Genomic DNA, 21,717 nt, shown 5'->3' with positions numbered 1-21,717 from the left:
GGAAGCATTTTTAATTAAAAACGTGCTTTCTAAATTTGTCTTTGTCTGTGTTCTTTATTGAAGTGAGGCACCTGGTTTTGTATTTTGCACTGCTAATATTTTGGGAAAGCCATAATAAAGGAGGAAATAAGGTTTTCAGATGAAAGAAACGGTGTGGAGGTGCCACCTAGTGGTCACATCCTCGTGTCTATATTCTCTTTCTTGCCAGTGGTAATTGGAAGTCAGTGGAGGGTTGCTTAGTCGAGTTGGGGTTTCCTTGAGAATCCCTTTACGATGTCAGTGGTGAATCGATTAGCATATTGTTGTCTTGATAGGATAATGTTTTTCCCTTTGTTTTATGGTCACTAAAATTATCCTGCTCCAAATTCATTATTTAAAATAACTTTTATTAGCTGGATGGTTTTTGTTATCCTTTTTGCTAGTGTTAACTAACTATGCCAGCAAGATTTGAGTTATACTTGAAAATCATAGCTTCGTGATTTTTTACCATTTCGTTGAAATGATCTCACATGTGAACATACAGAAGACATGTAGTGTGTCTGGAGTGTATTGTGGGACCTAACCGAAGTCTGGTTGATGGCCAGGTGCAGTGAAATTTCATTAAAAGTCTTTCTTCTTCTTTTAGGATTAATCTGTCTTTAGAATAATTCCATAGAAGAAAAAGATCAATGGGAAAACTCATCTTTTAAATTTTTTTTTCAGATTAGCTGTGTTCAGCAAGCAGACACCTCATTAGAAAGATAGCCTGTACTAATAGACAGTTGACTGTACTGATTTCTTTTCTTTACCCTTAAACCGCAGGTAATCCAGAATCATGTCAAATATTGAAGTTTTTCAAAACAAAGTGCTAGTGATAGAGATCTTAAGAATGGTCAAAATTCCCAGAGGTGTATTTTATCTCCTCAGTGACGAGTAATCTTTGAAAGTTCCTCTGTTCGTGTGTATGACGCAGGGAGGGAGTTAGGGGTTGGGGAGGAACGTTTGCAGTAAAGGACTTTTACTGGGTTATAAAATAAATTTTCTCAGGATGATTTTTACTTTATTAGTATTGTTTTGGTATCTATTTTGGGCAGTATTTGCACAAAGAATCTTAACATCTGATTAGGTACTAACATTTTGTCTTTATTACACATGAAGTTTTTTTTGGTCAAGGAAATTTTCATAGTGGAATTAAATAAAACATTAAAGAAAGAACAGGAGAGCTTTTCAGACCAATGTAGACTTTAGCTAAAAACTTCCTGAAAGATGCTCTCTGAGATTTGCAAAGACAGCCCAGATAACACACCAGTCACTTAGATTGTAAAATGTCTACTGCATGGGGGTCATTGCTGAGAAGAATACAAAAGTACGTATGATGGAGTCTGTATTCTCAAGGTCCTAGTAAGAGGCAGTATTGAGACAAGTGTGGAGCCAAATAGTCTGTGTTTGAGTCCCTGCTCTGCCCCTTACTAGTAGTGTGAGTTTTGAGAAGTTACTTGACCTCTCTCTGCCTCAGTTTCCTCCTCTTTGAGTGGAAATAGTAAGAGCTGACCTTGTAGGGTTGAATGGAAAGTTCTTAGGACAGTGCCTGGATATATGGGGACTCAGTCCACATCAGGTGTTCTCATCTCATCATCTGGTGAGGAAGCCAAAGCATAGGCATCATACACAAGAGGACACTTCAACGCTGTATTTGATCAAGTAGGAAATTGATAGGACCTTTTACTAGAATGGTTCACAAAAGACAAACCAGTATGAGCTAGGATATTTTAGAAAGGGAGGAAATAGGAATAGAACTGAGTTTTGAACACTTCAAAAAAAAAAAGATCTGAAGCCAGTTTTTCCTATTCAGATTTCAGTTGTGGAGAATTATGATTTTTTTAACAGCTTTATTGGAGTATAATTGCTTTATAATGGTGTGTTAGTTTCTGCTTTATAACAAAGTGAGTCAGTTATACATATACATAAATCCCCATATCTTTTCCCTCTTGCATCTTTCTCCCTCCTACCCTCCCTATCCCACCCCTCTATGTGGTCACAGAGCACCGAGCTGATCTCCCTGTGCTATACGGCTGCTTCCCACTAGCTATCTATTTTACATTGGGTAGTGTATATATGTCTATGCCACTCTCTCACTTTGTCCCAGCTTACCCTTCCCCCTCCCTGTGTCCTCAAGTCCATTCTCTAGTAGGTCTGTGTCTTTATTCCCGTCCTGCCCCTAGGTTCTTCATGACCTTTTTTTTTTAGATTCCATATATATGTGTTAACAGGTGGTATTTGTTTTTCTCTTTCTGACTTACTTCATTCTGTATGACAGACTCTAGGTCCATCCATGTCTCTACAAATAACCCAATTTCGTTTCTTTTTATGGCTCAGTAATATTCCATTGTATATATGTGCCACATCTTCTTTATCCATTCATCTGTCGATGGACACTTAGGTTGCTTCCATGTCCTGGCTATTGTAAATAGTGCTGCATTGAGCATTGTGGTACATGACTCTTTTTGAATTATGGTTTTCTTAGGGTATATGCCCAGTAGTGGGATTGCTGGTTTGTATGGTAGTTCTATTTTTAGTTTTTTAAGGAACCTCCATACTGTTCTCTACAGTGGCTGTATCAATTTACATTCCCACCAACAGTGCAAGAGGGTTCCCTTTTCTCCACACCCTCTCCAGCATTTATTGTTTATTATAGACTTTTTGATGATGGCCATTTTGACTGGTGTGAGCTGATATCTCATTGTAGTTTTTTTTTTTTTTTTTTTTGCTGTACGAGGACCTCTAACTGTTGTGGCCTCTCCCGTTGTGGAGCACAGGCTCTAGACGCGCAGGCTCAGCGGCCATGGCTCACGCGCCCAGCCACTCTGCAGCATGTGGGATCTTCCCAGACCAGGGCACGAACCCATGTCCCCTGCATTGGCAGGCGGACTCTCAACCACTGCACCACCAGGGAAGCCCCTCATTGTAGTTTTGATTTGCATTTCTCTAATGATTAGTGATGTTGAGCATCCTTTCATGTGTTTGTTGGCAATCTGTATATCTTCTTTGGAGAAATGTCTATTTAGGTCTTCTGCCCGTTTTTGGATTGGGTTGTTTGTGTTTTTGATATTGAGCTGCATGAGTTGCTTGTATGTTTTGGAGATTAATCCTTTGTCCGTTGCTTCATTTGCAAATATTTTCTCCCATTCTGAGGGTTGTCTTATTGCCTTGTTTAAGTTTTCCTTTGCTGTGCAAAAGCTTTTAAGTTTTATTAGGTGCCATTTTTAAATTTTGGTCTTTATTTCCATTTCTCTAGGAGATGGGTCAAAAAGGATCTTCCTGTGATTTATGTCATAGAGTGTTCTGCCTATGTTCTCCTCTAAGAGTTTGATAGTGTCTGGCTTTACATTTAGGTTTTTAATCCATTTTGAGTTTATTTTTGCATATGGTGTTAGGGAGTGTTCTAATTTCATTCTTTTACATGTAGCTGTCAAGTTTTCCCAGCACCACTTATTGAAGAGGCTGTCTTTTCTCCACTGTATATTCTTGCCTCCTTTATCAAAGATAAGGTGACCATATGTGCGTGGGTTTATCTCTGGGCTTTCTATCCTGTTCCATTGATCTATATTTCTATTTTTGTGCCAGTACCATACTGTCTTGATTACTGTAGCTGTGTAGTATAGTCTGAAGTCAAGGAGCCTGATTCCTCCAGCTTGGTTTTTCTTTCTCAAGATTGCTTTGGCTATTCAGGGTCTTTTGTGTTTCCCTACAAATTGTGAAATTTTTTGTTCTAGTTCTGTGAAAGATGCCAGTGATAGTTCGATTGGGATTTCATTGAATCTGTAGATTGCTTTGGTTAGTAGAGTCATTTTCACAATGTTGATTCTTCCAATCCAAGAACATGGTATATCTCTCCATCTGTTTGTATCATCTTTAATTTCTTTCATCAGTGTCTTATAATTTTCTGCATCAGTGGGAGGGAGCTGTGAAGGAGGGAAGGTTTCCACACACCAGGAAGCCGCTTTGCAGGTGGAGACTGCGGGTGCTGGAGAGGGGAAGCTTCGGAACCATGGAGGAGAGCGTAGCAACTGGGGTGCAGAGGACAAAGCAGAGAGATTCCCCGCACAGAGGATTGGTGCCGACCAGCACTCACCAGCCTGAGAGGCTTGTCTGCTCCCCCGCTGGGACGGGTGGGGGTGGGGTGGGGCTGGGAGCTGAGGCTCTGGCTTCGGAGGTTGGATCCCAGGGAGAGGACTGGGGTTGGCTGTGAGAACATGACCTGAAGGGGCTAGTGCGCCACAGCTAGCCGGGAGGGAGTCCAGGAAAAAGTCTGGAGCTGCAGAAGAGGCAAGAGACTTTTTCTTGCCTCTTTGTTTCCTGGTGTGTGAGGAGAGGGGATTAAGAGCGCCGCTTAAAAGAGCTCCAGAGACGGGCGTGAGCTGCGGCTATCAGTGTGGACCCCAGAGACGGGCATGAGATGCTAAGGCTGCTGCTGCAACCACCAAGAATCCTGTGTGCAAGCACAGGTCACTATCCACACCTCCCCTTCCGGGAGCCTGTGCAGCCCACCACTGCCAGGGTCCTGAAATCCAAGGACAACTTCCCCGGGAGAATGCATGGCACGCCTCAGGCTGATGCATCGTCACTCCGGCCTCTGCTGCCGCAGGATCACCCCGTACTCCATGCCCCTCCGTCCCCCCCCAGCCTGAGTGAGCCAGAGCCCCTGAATCAGCTGCTCCTTTAACCCCGTCCAGTCTGAGTGAAGAACAGATGCCCTCCGGCGACCTACATGCAGAGGCAGGGCCAAATCCAAAGCTGAACCCCAGGAGCTGTGCAAAGAAAGAAGAGAAAGGGAAACCTCTCCCAGCAGCCTCAGGAGCAACGGAGTAAGTCTTCACAATCAACTTGATGTACCTGTATCTGTGGAATACCTGAATATTCCACAATTCCTCAATTTGGAATGATATTCCAATTTGGGAATATCATCCCAAATTGAGGAGGTGGACTTTGGGAGCAAAGATATATATATTTTTTTCCCCTTTTTCTCTATTTGTGAGTGGTATGTGTATGCTTCTGTGTGTGATTTTGTCTGTATAGCTTTGCTTTCACCATTTATCCTAGGGTTCTGTCTGTCCGTTTTTGTTTTGTATAGTTTTTAGCGCTTGTTATCATTGGTGGATTTGTTTTTGGTTTGGTTGCTCTTTTCTTTATTTATTCTTTTTAATTAAAATTTTAATAATTATTTTTAATAACTTTATTTTATTTTATCTCCTCCCTCCCTCCCTCCCTCCCTCTCTCCCTCCCTCCCTCCCTCTCTCCCTCCCTCCCTCCCTCCCTCCCTCCCTCCCTCCCTCCCTCCCTCCCTCCCTCTCTCTCTCTCTCTCTCTCTCTCTTTCTTTCTTTCTTTCTTTCTTTTCTCCCTTTTATTCTGAGCTGTGTGGATGACAGGCTCTTGGTGCTCCAGCCAGGTGTCAGGGCTGTGCCTCTGAGGTGGGAGAGCCAAGTTCAGGACATTGGTCCACAAGAGACCTCCCTGCTCTACATAATATCAAACAACGAAAATCTTCCAGAAATCTCGATCTCAACGCCAAGACCCAGCTCTACTCAACGACAAGCAAGCTTCAGTGCTGGACACCCCATGCCAAACAACTAGCAAGACAGGAACATAACCCCACCCATTAGCAGAGAAGCTGCCTAAAATCATAGTAAGGCCACAGACACCCCAAAACACACCACCAGATGTGGACCTGCCCACCAGAAAGACAAGATCCAGCCTCATCCACCAGAACACAGGCACTAGTCCCCTCCACCAGGAAGCCTACACAATCCATTGAACCAACCTTACCCACTGGGGGCAGACACCAAAAACAACAGGAACTATGAACCTGCAGCCTGCGAAAAGGAGACCCCAAACACAGTAAGTTAAGAAAAATGAGAGGACGGTGAAAAATACAGCAGATGAAGGAGCAAGGTAAAAATCCAGCAGACCTAACAAATGAAGAGGAATTAGGCAGTCTACCTGAAAAAGAATTCAGAATAATGATAGTAAAGGTGATCCAAAATCTTGGAAATAGAACGGAGAAAATACAAGAAACGTTTAACAAGGACCTAGAAGAACTAAAGAGCAAACAAACAGTGATGAACAACACAATAAATGAAATTAAAAATTCTCTAGAAGGGATCAATAGCAGAATAACTGAGGCAGAAGAACGGATAAGTGACCTGGAGGATAAAATAGTGGAAATAACTTTCACAGAGCAGAATAAAGAAAAAAGAGTGAAAAGAATTGAGGACAGTCTAGAGACCTCTTGGACAACATTAAACGCACCAACATTCGAATTATAGGGGTCCCAGAAGAAGAAGAGAAAAAGAAAGGGACTGAGAAAATATTTGAAGAGATTATAGTTGAAAACTTCCCTAATATGGGAAAGGAAATAGTTAATCAAGTCCAGGAAGCACGGAGAGTCCCATACAGGATAAATCCAAGGAGAAATATGCCAAGACACATATTAATCAAACTATCAAAAATTAAATACAAAGAACTATGATTCTTGATGCTGTGTCCTTCTATAGGGCTAAGGACAAAAAGTAAGCTCTCCCCTTGTTTGCTCATCATTCATTTTTCATTCATTGAGCACCGATTTATGGACTATGTCCTATGTGCTAGGCACTGTGCTTGGCACTGGGGAATCCAATGGGGAGGGAGGCAGACAAGAATCACTGCTGTAGTTTTTGTTCTCCAGCCTTTTAAATAATTTCCCCCACGTGCCTCAGTGTGCTCTCTGGATTCCTCATGCTCAACTTTAAAAATTTTTTATGTTAAAAAACCATTGAGTGGGGCTTCCCTGGTGGCGCAGTGGTTGAGAGTCCGCCTGCCGATGCAGGGGACATGGGTTCGTGCCCCGGTCCGAGAGGATCCCACATGCCGCGGAGCAGCTGGGCCCGTGAGCCATGGCTGCTGAGCCTGCGCGTCCGGAGCCTGTGCTCCTCAATGGGAGAGACCACAGCAGTGAGAGGCCCGCGTACCGCAAAAAACAACAACAACAGCAAAAACCATTGACTGTGAAAATTTTCAAACACATACAACAGCGTAGTCCGAGGAGTCTAATGAAAACCCAGGTACCCATTACCCATCCTCAGCTTCAACATTTATCATATCTATGACCCCCTTCCTGACCCTGTGCCTGTAGGAGTTATTTTAAAGCAAATCCAAGACATCATGTCATTTCACCCATAAATACTCAGTATGAGTCTCTAATTGATAAGGGTTTTTTAGAAATATAACCACCATGCCATTATCCACCTAACAAAATTAAGAATAATTCCTTAATATTAAATTATCTCAAAGATATTTACATTTTTTAAAGTTTAAATTAACATACAGAAAAATGGACTTTTTTGGCGTAAGGTCCCATGAATTTTAACACATGTAAGAACACAGAACAGTTCCATTGCTTCCCCAAACTCTCCATGCTATCCCTTTGTAGTTACACTCTTCCCACATCTGTAGGAGAACATCGTATAAATGGAATAATGTGGCATATACTCTTGTGTCTGGTTTCTTTCACGCAGCATAATGCCTTTGAAATTCATTCAAGTTGCATGTTCTTTCCCTTTTATTGCTATATTCCATTGTATGAAATACATTGAATAGTTTTCCATTGTATGGATGTACCATAGTTTGTCCATTTATCTGTTGAAGGATATTTGGGCTGTTTGCAATTTTTGGCAGTAATGAATAGAACTGTTATAAAGTTTGTATCCAGGTTTTTGTGTGAACATCAATTTTCATTTCTCTGAGATAAATGCTCAAAAGTGAATTGCTGAGTTGTTTGGTAAGTATATGTTTACCTTTAAAAGAAACTGCAAAAACTGTTTTCCACAGTGGCTATACATTTTGCATTTCCCTTCAGTCATATATGATTGTTTGAATTGTTCCATAGTCTTTCCAGTACTTGGCATTGTTAGAATTTAAAATTTTGGCTATTCTAATAGGTGTGTAGTGGTATGTCATCATTGTTTTAATTTGCATTTTCCTGTGGCTAATGATGTTGAATGTATTTTCATGAGCCTGTTTGCCATGTATACATCCCCTTTGGTGAAATGTTTGTCTTTTGCCCTTTTTTTTAAGTTGGGCTGTTTATTTTCTTACTGTTGAGGTTTGAGAGTTCTTTAAATATTCTGTTTCCAAGTCCATTATCAGATAAAAGACTGATTTATCTTTTTTGCAGAATATTTTCTTCCACTTTGTTGGTTTGTCTTTTCATTCTCTTAACAGTGTCTTTTGCAGAGGAGAAAATTTTAATTTTGAGGTAGTTTTAATTTATCATTTTCTTCTTTTGGTGTCATGTCTAGAAATCTTTGCCTAACGCCGGGTCATGAAGATTTTCTTTTAAAATTTTTATAGTTTTACATTTTAACACTAGATATGTGATCCATTTTGAGTTAATTTTGTTTTGTTTTGTTTCGTTGTTTTTCCTGTATAAAAAAGGATCCCAATATCAAGGTATAGGGAAGGGGAAGAACAAGCGACATACCCCTTGGTGTAAGGACACAGAGCGGGCAGGAGAAGGATAAGCCTCAAAAGGAGGGGTGGGAGGGGAATATCATTAAGGCAGCAAAATATTCTCGTAAAAAGTTGGGGGAGTCTCCATAGCCTCAGAGATGAAGGCAGAGGTGGCCTTCTTAGTGGGGGGCTCTCCACTCAAATGTTCAAAGGAAGGGAATGTTGGCTTCTCTTCTCTTGGTTCTGTTGCAGCTATTCCGTGGCTCACTCTGGGTTACCTTCTGCCTTATGTAGATGAGAGTGCTGTGGGGCTTGGAAGGCAGAGGTTCACTTGTGTGGGTTAAAAGTCAGCATCTCCAGCAGCAGCTGTGCTCCAGACTCCTCCATCTCAGGTACCACCAACTGCACTGCGCGGGGCCCTCTGAGGGAAAAGCCTCCTGGGGCTAGAGATACATCTCGGGGCCAGTCATCCTCTGGGGGCAGTCCAGTCAGGTCAAAGATTTTGCCTAACTGGTCAGCTTTAGAGTTTCCACAGAAGAGAGGCTTTCGATGAACCATCTCTGTGGAGATACAGCCAACGCTCCACATGTCCACAGGGTTGCATACGTAGACTGCAAAAGAACTTCTGGAGCACGGTACCAGAGTGTAACAACCACAGGTGTAAGTGCCATCTGGTAGCTATAGATTCTGGCCAGGCCAAAGTCAGCCAGCTTGACTGTTCCACCACTTGTCACCAGAATGTTCTCTGGCTTCAGGTCTTGGTGAATGATGCAGTTGGCATGAAGGAAATCTAGGCCTCTTAGAAACTGGTGCATCAGATCCTTGATGGTCTCCAGTGGCAAGCCTGGTGGGGGTGCCTTGTCCAGATATGTCCTTAGGTCTTGGTCCACATGCTCAAACACCAGGGTCACTTTGGTCTCCCAGTCAGTTCAGGCTGTGGCACAGATGTCCATCAGTCAGACAACATTGGGATGCTCAAAAGCCTCCAGCCGCCGCAATAAGCCACCCCATGAACTGTGCTGATGGGAAGGCCCCCTCCAGCACCTCCTCCACTGGGGATTCTTACACTCTTGAGGGCCACAGAGTAGCCATTGTGGGGATCATGGGCCTTATACACTGTCCCATAGGCACCAACACCAATCTCAGCCACTGGCTCATATCGAGGGGTAGCCATTCTCAGACCAGAGGAGACCCTACAATCGCAGAGACTCCTACCACCGAAATTCCTTCCACAGTTCGGATGGTATGAGCCTCACCCCGTGTCTGGAGCTGCGGGGGAGGCCTGTTATTGGGGCCTTGGAGCCGGTTCCTGCGGCGCCGTACACTTGAGCTTGGTCCGGGGCAGCTGGCCGCTATGGGGCGAACCATAGACCTTGAGTTAAATTTTATAAAAGATAGAAGGTTTAGGTCAACGTTCTTTTGTTTTTGCATATGGATGTCCATTTGTTCCAACACCATTTGCTGAGGACTGGTTTTTTTCCATTGAATTATTTTTACACTCTTTTCAAATATAACCTGGCCATATATGTATGGATCTATTACTGGACTCTTTATTCTGTTCTGTTGCTCTATTGTGTCTATCCCTTTGCCAGTACTGCGCTGTCTTCATTACTGCAGCTTTATGGTAAGTCTTCAAATCAGGTCATGTGATTTCCCTAATTTTATTTTTCTTTTATAAAAATTATTTTGGCTATCCTAGTTCTTTTTTGTCTTTTCATATAAATTTTAGAATCAGCTTGTCTATATGTATAAAGAATCATGCTAGGATTTTGATTGAGGTTGCACAAATTTATAGATAAGTTTGGTGAGAACAGACATCTTTATTATGTTGAATCTTCCAATCCATCAACATGGTACACCTTTCTATTTAAGTCTTCTTTGATTTCTTTCAGCAGCATTTTGTGGTTTCAGTATATAGATCCTATACATACATTTTTAGATTTATACTTAAGTATTTAGTTTTTTGGAACTATTATAAATGGTACGTTTTTTGGGATCTAGTTGTACCATGCTAGTATATATATAAATATGATTAATTTTTGTGTGTTGACTTTTATCTGGTGAACTTGCTAAAAATCACTTATTAGTTCCAGGTGGGTTTTTCTGTTTCCTTCCTGGTACCATGGGGCTTTCTCCATAGTTAGTCATCTTGTCTGTGAATAGGAATAGTTTTATTTTTTAATTTCCAATCTTGTATACCTTTTATTTCTTCTTCTTGCCTTTTTTTCTTACACTGGCAAGAACTTCCAGTACAGTTCTGAATAGGGGTGGTGAGAGTGGACATTTCTGCTTTGTTTTTAATTTTGGGATGAAAGCATTCAATCTTTTACCATTAAGTGTGATTTTAGCTGCAGGTTTTATCTGGTTGAAGAAGTTCCCTTTTGTTCCTGCTTTGCTGAGAGAGTTTTAAAATCAAGAATGGATGTTAAATTTTTCAAATGCTTTTCTATATCAATTGATGTGATTGTTATTATTATTTTTATCATTTTTCCAGTAGACTGCTACTCTGGTAGATTACATTGGTTGGTTTTCGCCTATTGAACTAGTCTTGCGTTCCCATGATAAACCTACTTGGTTGAGGTTCACGTCAAGTTTTGAAGTTCCAGCTGGAGATGTCTAATAAGGGATCGACTAGCAGAGAACGTGTAGACTTGTGTTTGGGCTGATATTTATACTGGAAATCAGCTGGCTATTTGGGCCGTTAACCACCCGATTAACTTCTGTTGACCTGCTCCCTGAGAACCCACCCAGTGAGCAACCATGCCTCTGCTGCTTATGTACTTTACTTCTACCCCCATCTATGTACATATATTTGGTTTTGTTCTTTTTCCTTGCCTGTACTGTACCAGGACCTTTTATCTATTGGCCACTTCTAGGCATCTACTTCCTCCATCTGTGCTTGGCGTATTTAATTTATAGCAGAAGAGTTTGGGGATAAATTGTATTTTAAGAAACAAACATTTATTTTAATATAAACACATCTGTGATTAGAGTATTCAAATTTAAATGATATTAAGTAATTGTTTTCACTAATTTGGTCCTTTCATGAGGCAAGAAAACAATATGGATGTCTTGTCATATGTAGTCCTCTAAGATCTGATTGTAAATTGCAATTTATTTTGGAAGGTCATGGAAACAAACCAGAGAGTAATATAAATGTTTGCATGTGGTTAGCATAATTTGCTTGCCTCCCTGGGGGCTAAATTCCAAAGAATTTGTTTCTGTATTCTTGAGTCTGGAGACAGTACAGCGATGCAGAGATCCCTGTGAAAGCAAGCCCTCATCCAGGGAGCCTCGGAGTGCATGGCCTCCCTGCTTGCCCCCTTCCTGGGAAGCAGTGAGGATGCCATGGGTTGTGGTGTGAGCTCAGAGTGCTGCTTTCTGTTAAAACATAGTCTCAGTTTCTTTGAGCAAACCATTAATAGATGTCAAATTCACATTATAGGTTTTAGTTCCCAAGCAGTGTTAAAAGCAAACGTGTGGGGTTTTATATTTCCAGCTGCCTTTTTTTTTTTCAAAGTAAAATATGTAGGTTTTGGTTTTCAGCAGGCCACATTTCTTCTAATAAAAACAGTTGGAACAAAATATGTTTTATAAGCATATAAAAATGTCAGACCATAATGATTTTAGTGCTGCATATTTAAAAAATGGGTCACTAATATCTAAGATGTTAGTATCTGCAAAGAAAGTAAATTATGGAAAGTAAATGACAACATATCATTTATATAAAGGAGAAGGTGGTTGGAAACTAGTTCAGCGACCATATTGAGACCATTTTATTTCAGCTTTTATATAATATGCATGTCTTTCAGCTTTAAGTTATTTAAATTTTGGCCTTAAAATTATTAAACCTTTGTACTTGAAACTGGGCCCCAAAATTTCAAAAATCCCACCTGTGTTTGGAGACATAATTCATTATGTGAAAAAGTACCTTCTGTCCATGGTCTCACCAGAGAAAGCATCTCAGTAGGTTCTGGTCCCCAAATCAGTTGTGTTTCCTTCTCATAGGTTCATTTCTATCATCTGATTGACATGCTGAGCTCCTTTTGTCCTGTCTTCTAGGAAGCTCAGAAAAAGATTCTACAGCCCATTTCTAACAAGGCTACAGAACTTTTAGCCTATGCATTTGGCACACTGTCATTTTCATCTTATTTCTTTCACCTTTATTTTTCTTTTGCCTAATTTTTTTTACTTAACTCTCTTCCCTTGTTATGCTGTAGTTAGTGTTATAAGTTACTGTATATCCATATTGGAATTATATAGTTGGAAATAGATTTTTAGAAATCTGATTTCTTTTTCTTTGATCACTTCATCCATATCATTACATTTTCCTAGCAGTTTGCCTTTTTTTTTTTTTTTTGTAACTTAGACAATTACATATTCTTAAATGATAAAATTCCAAACAGGAAAATTCCTGGGACATATTTTAAGAAATCTTCACTGCCTTTTCAGATAATAAAAGTAATGCTAACTGGTTATAAAAACTTCAGACATCCTAGAAATATACAATGTAGCAAATAAAGGTCTTCTAGAATCTCCTCCTTCCAAAACAAAAACAAAACTCAAAAAGCAAACCCCAAACTGTTAACTATTTGGTGTATAGCTCTATGGCATGACTTTAAGTTGTATTATATTGGAGTGGCAGTGGGAACTTCTTTTCCTCTGTGAATCTTGGCTATATAACTTTTTCTCATTTCTATGCTGATAAATATATATTTTTCCTTCTTCTTCTTCTTCTTCCTCTCCTCCCCCTCCCCCTCCCCCTCCTTCGTCTTCACAGTCTTGAAGATGTGCTAGTCAAATATGAGGATTATACAACTCAGTATTCTAGGAATGCTTTGTAGGAGGGGTCATGGTTGCTCGCCATACCAAGAAAATGGAATTTTTAAAAAATTTTATTTATTTAATTTATTTGTCTTTGGCTGCATTGGGTCTTTGTTGCTGCACGCGGGCTTTCTCCAGTTGCAGCAAGCGGAGGCTACTCTTCATTGCGCGGGCTTCTCATCGCGGTGGCTTTTCTTGTTGTGGAGCACAGGCTCTAGGCGCGTGGGCTTCCGTAGTTGTGGCACACGGACTCAGTAGTTGTGGCTCACGGGCTCTAGAGCACAGGCTCAGTAGTTGTGGCGCATGGGCTTAGTTGCTCCGCAGCATGTGGGATATTCCTGGACCAGGGTTCGAACCCGTGTCCCCTGCATTGGCAGGTGGATTCTTAACCACTGCGCCACCAGGGAAGCCCTGGGCAAATGAAATTTAAGGTGTAGGGGGTGGCGATTAACAGCTTGGCCATGGCGTTGGCATTAGATAGGCCTGTGTTCAAGGCCTGGTAGCTGAGTGACTGCAGGCAAGTTATCTCACCTCTATAAGGCCTGGTTTTCTGGGGATAGTAATACTTGTTTTAAAGTGTTGTTGTTATGAACAAATGAAAGATTGTATATAAAGCACTTAGCACAGTGTCTGGTACGTAGTAAAGGCTAAATAAATGTTAGCTGCTGTATTAGTGATATTTTGACTAATTACTGATTGCTGTTTAATAGAGTAATTCTAAATAATTATGTGCAAACAAGATAGAAGTTTACTTCTTTCCCATATTATGTCTAGATAGAAGGCCCAGGGCTGACTGTGGTTCCACAGTTACTAAGGACCAGGTTCTTTGTACCTTGATGCTTGTATACAGTTGTCCCTTGGTATCCATGGGGAGTTGGTTCCAGGACCCCCCATGGATACCAAAATCTGTGGATGCTCAAGTCCCTTATTTAAAATGATGTAGTACAGTCAGCCCTCTATATCCACGGGTTCTGCATGGGTTGAATCCATGGATGTGGAAACTGCAGATATGGAGGGCCCGTGTATCTTCCATCTGTCATTTCGGATATAGCAGAACTCTTATTTTTAAATGAGGCTTCATGATTGTCTTAGCTGAATAGTAGCTGAGACTATGACCAAAATTTGGATGTTACTTGGGGCAGACATTCTTTTCCCCATGTCAGTTTGCCAGGGCAACAGTTCAGGAAAATGTACATGGACTTACAATACTTGTGCAGATCTGTTTGGTTTCTAAAGCTGGATTTAAGACATTCAGGGTTTTGGTTGCTTAGCTTTTAGCCTAGTTAGGACTCTGGGCTACTGCAGTAATTACACTGAACTGTTCTCCATCTTTCTTAAAAACCTATAGAACTTCCTAAAACGTCATGAGAATTGATTTAGCTTGTTTTAATTAACAAGGAAAAAAACTGATTCAAAGACATTAAACAGCTTAGTAAACTCGGCTGAAGAATGAACCTGTGTTTTTGAATAGCCCAACATCCAGACAAGATCCTCCCTTGCTTTTGGATTCTGTTTTGAGACCTTCGCAGTGAAGACTTTTCCTGGATTGAAAAAAAAAAAAAAGATAACAACGAAACAATACTCAAAGCATTGAAAAACCTAACAGCCTTTTGATCAGTCAATCAGTGAATCTGGTTTCTACTGTTTAACATTAGCTGCTTTTAGGGCTTGGTGTGGACAGGTTTTACAGGGAGGCAGACTCGGGCTTTGTGATTTCATGTTGCCTTCCTGTAGGGATGCAGCGTTTCCATTGGATGAGTCCAGAATTCCGTTACTGTCATTGACTTTACATAGTGATAACATAAAACAGCATTAACGAAAGAAAATCCCACACCCTTGGTAATACTTGGTAGCAGAATTTTATTTTTAGAAAGCAAAATTTGGAAACAACTGTATTTATTATTTTAAAAGTTTTAAAAGTATTTTTGTAATGTGTGTTTCACTGTTATCATTACTTGACATATGAATGCTTCTGTATTTTAAACAAAATATTCACTAATATTTACCTTTCCAATGAGATATTTTATTTGCACGACTATTTTTAAAGCATGTGCTCATTTTGGTGGAGTTGCTCTTGTGGTGTTTAAACTATATTTACATATTTTCCTGTTCCTTATGAATGTCTTGTTTCTGACATAAGACTAAATACCAAATGCTTTTTTGTGTGGTTGTTGGAGAGCTTACAGATGGAACACACACACAAAAAGAATGTTTATTATTAAATAAATACATTTATATTTCATTTATAAAGAACAGTTTTAGTTATTTCTGTAAGCTTTTAAATATATTGCTAAGTTTTATTTATTAGTAAAACGTACTTTTAACATTTCAGTGTATTTTCTTTCTACAAGTTCTTTTTCAATGTATACAAATTACCCATACCTATATAATAAATTAGAATCTAAGTGTGTGTGCATAATGTGTTTGTATGCATATATATAAAATATATATCATATATAAATATACAATATATACTGTGTAAATAATGTTATATTGTAAAAATTCCCCTTGTCAATAATTATACTTTGTGAATATGCTTTTAAATAACTGCCTAATACCACAATACATTGTGTGATATACCACATTTTACCAATTCCCTTGTTGTTGAACATTTAGATGTTGTGCTATTAGAAAAAATGCTGCAGCAAACATCCCCATATATTTATCTTTGTAGCCCTCATGATTTCCCTAGGATAAATGCCTAGGAATAGAGTTACTGGCTTAAAAGGGTATGAAAAAATTTTAAAGGCTCTTGATACGTAATGCCAAATTCATTCATTCAATCAGAAAATATTTTCTAAGCACCAATAATATGTGGTGCTGTCAGGATACAACAACGAATAAGACAGTCTCTGCTATCAACTCACAGTCTAGTTGGGGGACAGACATAGGTATGATTAAGCTCAAGTCCGTGCTCTCCAGAGAGGTTGTATTAATTTACATGTCACTAACATTGTCAGTATATGCAAGTAGTTTTGGAATGTGTATGTGTGTTCTTTTGAATTCGGGCATCATGGAATACTTTATAGGAAATAAAATATTTGTGTTTTGATTAGTACATATCATGAATCACATACCTAATGATTTTTGACATTAGTGATTTAGAAAACCTAATTCATTTCAGTATCCTCATTTCTTTAACAAGGCATTCGTCTACATTTGTATTGTGTTCTCATTTCCAGAGCTTTACAAGGTCTTCCCTACTTTGTTCTTCCAGTGTCTTGGTACTTTCTGCAGCTGACACTACAGAGTAGAACACTGCACTTAACACTTGGAATGGTTGCTAAAGACTCGTTTGCTTAAAACTATCTTACTATGATTTTGTTCTCCTTTTCAAAGGAGAAAGACCCTTATTTTATATGCGTTCTTTATAAATATGGACAAGGCATGTAAGAGTGGAACCTAAATACCTCTAGTAGTGAAAACTCATGGTAATGCTATTATATTTAATTTGCAGATTCTCTAATACCTTTTAAGCACTGCCTTAATAATTCAGGACAAAAACAGCAGATTTCCCAGTTTTCAGGACAGTAAGTTGATGGGTTATATTCATATAACTAGTATATTAAATACCTGGCAGTCAAAGGCAATTATTTGTCATCAGAATGGACTAGTGACCTTAAGGAGGGGAAAACCCCCGTGGTCTCAGTGTTGTCTGAGTTGGGAGTCCAAATGTGGTTTTCATGGAGCACTGAGCTGTACTCCCATGTCCAGAACACACAGTCCTTGGGAATAATTATCCTGTTCACCACTCGATAGGTTTCCCACATGTGAAGGCTGCCAAGCTCCTCTGGCTTCTAATTTAGGAGCTAAAGAGATTTCCTTACAGGGCTCAACACTGATCTTTGAACAAATGTATGGCCTTCTCCATTCACTCAAAAATGGCTCCAGGTGGACACTGTACCAAGTGTGGCAAGATAAATTATGTGACTGAGATGTTTTCCAAAACATACTTTTTCACAGTAATATAGCTAATGTTTTTCTGGTCCACTGGAATTCTCCAAGACTGTCTTTATGACTGTGCGTATGATCTCCATCCTTAAATGGGAAAACAAACTATTTTAATAAATACTGAGGGATGGTATAACTTCTACCACTGCACACTTATAGTTTTACCCAATTGTATTTCATCTGATCTTGATGAAGTGCATACTTCTATTTAGCAAATAAAATAAGTGAAGTAGATTTCATATTACACCATGGAAATTCTGAAGATTTGTACTTTTAGGACAAGTTTTTAGAGAGGTAGGGGTTTCAGTTTGATTATTATTTGGATTCCTGGTTTAATATATCCTTAAATTTTATATTTGAGTTTATATTTGATAAAAGGTATCTTGGTATTGGTAATCTCTTGGGACTTAAATTTTTCAGGCAATATTATGTTTTTGCATGTATCAGTAATGCACTCTTTTTGAGGGCTGTGTAACATTCCACAGTGGGAATGTACCTACATTTTTTAATACATATTCTTGTAAATAGACATTTGGGTTATTTCCAGACCTTTTTTTTTTTTTTTTTTTACTATGAAAGCCCTGGTCATGGACATTCTTGTCTGTGTCATCTGCTACACATATATAAGAATTCCTCTGGTTTTTACTACTTTGGAGTGGAATTCCTGAGTCATAGGATATCTGAATGTTCAGCTTTATAAGATAATACAGTCATGCCTTCCAAAGTGGTTGTAGCAGTTTACATTCCTACCAGCAATACTTAAGAAATCTTGTTTATCCATATTCTCTGTAAACACTTGGTAGTATCAGACTTTAAAATTTTTGCTCAGTATGTGAGTTTATAATGGTCTTCATTTGCATTTCTCTGATCACTATTAAGGTTAAGTATTTATTCAAATACTTATTGCCATATGTATTCCTTCTTTTGAAAAATGCCTGTCCATGTCTTTTGCCTAGTTTTAAAAATTGGATTGACTGGGCTTTTCTTATTATTATTGGAGTTTTTAATATATTCTTGATACTAATCCTTTGGTGATTTTATAGATGGGAGATATCCTCTCCCAGTTTGTAACTTGTTTTTTTCACTTTTCCTGAGGTGACTTTTAATGGTGAGACATCCTTGATTTTAACAGAGTCAAATTTATTAATATTTTATAATGAACACTTCCCTGTCTTTTAAAGAAAACCTTTCCTTTCAAGGTCAGAAAGAACTAAAAAATATTTTCCACTAAAATTAAAAAAATTTTGCTTCTGATATTTAGTCCTGATCCATCGGGAATTAGTTTTCATATGATGTGAAGCAGAGGTTCCGTTTTCATTTTTATCACCTAATTCACCATCTCTGTCATATATTAAAGTCATATATGTGTGTGAGACTTTTTCCTGAGCTCTCTTCTATTCCATAGGTCAATATGTTTATCCCTGCCCGGAGTCATGTTCTTTTAATTGGCTCTTAAGAAGAAGTCCTAATATTGGATAGGGCACAACTCCCCTCCTTGCTCTTCTGTTTCAGAAGTGTGTCGGCTGTTTTTGTTCTTCCATGAGAATTTTAAAATCAGCTTCTAAAGATCCATGAAGAACCTTCTTAGGATTTTAATTAGCATTGTATTGAATTTTTAGGTCAATTTGGAGAGAATGTCATCTTTATGATATTAGGTCTTCCTAATTAGGAACCTGGTATATCTCTCAATCTATTTAGGTATTGTTTAATGTCTCCCAATAAAGTTTAAAACATTCCCGTGTTTGAATCTGGCATCTGTTTATTCCTAGTTACTTGACATTTTTAATGCTAATTATAAATCATGTCTTCTAAATTATGTTTTAGTAGTTTATTGTTGGTGTACAGAAGTGTGATTAGATTTTGTATGTTGATCTTATATCCAGCCATCTTGCTAAACTCTCTTTGAAAAAATAATGTTATTTGTAGATTCTTTTGGGATTTTTATGTATACGTCATAGTTGACATTTTTATCTCCTCTTTTCCATTCGTTTTGCCTTTTTTCCTTGTACTGTTTAGGAACTCCATGACAATGTTGACTAGAAGTTACAATAATGGGCATTCTTTTCTTGTCCTTGATCTTAAAGGCCATGCTTTTCATGTTTTCCATTAAGTGTGATGTGTATTATAGGGTTTAAAAAATTAAATCAGGTTAAGGATATTCCATTCTCTATTCCTAATTTACTTAGAGTTTTTATCAAGAATTTACATCAAATTTTACCAAGAGCTTTTCTGAATCTATTGATATACCAGTTTTCCTCCTTTAAACTTCTAATGTGTTAAAATTAAAAATAACTAAAACTAAACAATATGCTTTTAAGGTATACATATGATAAACTACATATTAAAAAAACAAGTCAATGATAAGTACATGACTTAGCAGAACAGCTAACCCAGGTGGGATGGGGAAAATCACTTGATAGATGTAAATTGTTGTTAATGTTCTAGTTCTCATGTCAGGTGGTAAGTTCATGAGAGTATGGTACATTATCTAAAACATACAAATACATGCATAAAACCACAAATGATTAAATACAAAGCAGATCATGAATGGACCATTAAGGAAAGATAAGTGTATGTGTTATGAACTAAGAATTATAATTAATACAGTTCTGTGGTTAAAATAACAAATTGACATTTCTTCATGAGACTGTTGCATTTATTCCTGGGTTAGTAAGAAGAGTCTTTTAAACATGCCAGTATTCTTCATTGTTATTGGTTAAGTTCCTCTTCTTTAGAGACCTTTTGAGCAGTTTTTGGTTGTGAGACTTAATGTCATGGACTCATATGTACTTTAGGGTCTACACCTCCAAAGAGTGGTAAGTTCTATGACTATCCTGTGTTCTGCATTGTTTAGTCCCCAGACTGCTCGATGATTAAATGGCCCTCATTTTAGGTTGACACTTTGTACACGATGTTCTATAGTGTATAGGGGGCCTCACTCTTTTCTTTTGGTTTCTTAGGCCACACACTTCTGTATTAAATATGCTGTGAAATTCCATCCTACCCCCATCCCATCCATCTCATCATGTGGTGCTGCTGTATGAGGTTTGTAGCTTATGGGGAGGATACTTGGAATGTATTATGGCGATTGTGAACATTTGGAATGAAACAGACCTGAATTTGAACCTTGGCTCTTCTCTTTCCAGCTGTGTGGTCTTTAGAAAATTTAATAACCACTCTGAGCATCAGTTATCTGAAAAATTTGCGTGCCATCTTCTCCAAGGTCTTTGTGGATGTTAAACTGCATCTATTAGTATTGTCATATCACCATCATATATAATTAATTTTTGAATCTCCAAGGAGAGTGGATGCAGTTTCAAGCTACTGGTCTGGTTTTTCCCTTAAGTGTGCTAAAAGTGCCAGTTGTTTTATTCCCGAAGTTCTGAAAAGAACCACAGTGCCAAAATATCCTTGTCTTTACTTCTCAACCAGTGATTTTTTTCTATTCTGTCTGAACTAGTTCTGGAGACAGGGGCTTACAGCCAGGCCCTTTCTAAGCACCACTGATAAATGGAGGTGTTCGGGCTTATCTCAATGCTGGGAACGATATTAACAGCGACTGCTCCCGTACCGAGCATCTCTGCAGCAGCCACTGTACTGAATGCCTTACCCTCACTAGATTCTCACCCAATCCCCCAAAGCAGATCTTTCACCTTCATCTTAACATGAGGAAGTTGGGGCTTGGAGAGTAACTAGCCCAGTGTCATGCAGTTAGTAATTTTCAAAACCAGGAGCCACCCATGATCTTCTTGACTCCAAAACCCACACTCATATCCACTGCCTATGCAGGTGCTGTTTCCCGGAGAATCTTTATATCCCATTTTCTGGATTCTGACTTGAAAGTGTGTGGAGCCCAGAACTTAGCGGGATCTGCTGAGTGGGTGATAGTTGGATTCTCTGTGCCATTTGGGGGAAGCCAGCCCCTCCCGAGGCAAGAGAGGCTTTGGAAACTTTGGAGGCTAGTTGACCATTTTCTATTAAAAATTCAATCTAAAATGAGTTAATGCTGGGATTGGTAGGTTTGAGAGATTTTGCATTATCCACTTCGGGTAAGAATATTTAGATATGTGACCTTCATGGCAGTATTTTGGATTTTTAACTCAGAAAACTAGAGGGTTTATAAAAGCCTTTGGAAAATATCTGTAGCATGCTGAAATAAAGTGAGAGCTTCATAAAAATATGCATTAATGCAGGAATCCACTGCCCTCACACTAAGCACAAGAGATCTCTGTTGAACCTTGGGAAAAATAAACTTACTCCCTTGGCTTTTATGGGGGTGGCACTAAAATTTGGTGGTTATGCCCAGGACTAGGGTAGCAGCATAGAAGGAAAGCAGTCTGCAGGAGCCTTCGGGTTCTTTAAACACAACCAAGTGAAGCATTAACATAGTCTTTACAGAATGAAGCCCTGATTCCTTCATTCCATACTGACAGCCTATTTTTTGAAAAAGAAATTCAACTTAAAACGTTAGTTTGCTT

The 21,717-nt window shown here is 39.0% G+C and overlaps 1 protein-coding gene and 1 pseudogene across 1 annotated transcript in view; one reads left to right on the top strand and one right to left on the bottom strand.

The window, feature by feature from the left end:
- The window catches only part of FSIP1 (fibrous sheath interacting protein 1), a 201,115-nt gene that overhangs the window by 99,335 nt on the left and 80,063 nt on the right, over positions 1–21,717 (top strand). The window lies entirely within an intron of this gene.
- On the bottom strand, positions 8,729–9,638 carry LOC136118164 (cyclin-dependent kinase 4 pseudogene; annotated as a pseudogene).

This window comes from Phocoena phocoena, chromosome 2 (genome assembly GCF_963924675.1).
Source record: "Phocoena phocoena chromosome 2, mPhoPho1.1, whole genome shotgun sequence".
Lineage (NCBI taxonomy): Eukaryota > Metazoa > Chordata > Mammalia > Artiodactyla > Phocoenidae > Phocoena > Phocoena phocoena.
Note: the sequence above shows the minus strand (reverse complement) of the source record. Positions and strands in the feature narration are given on the sequence as shown.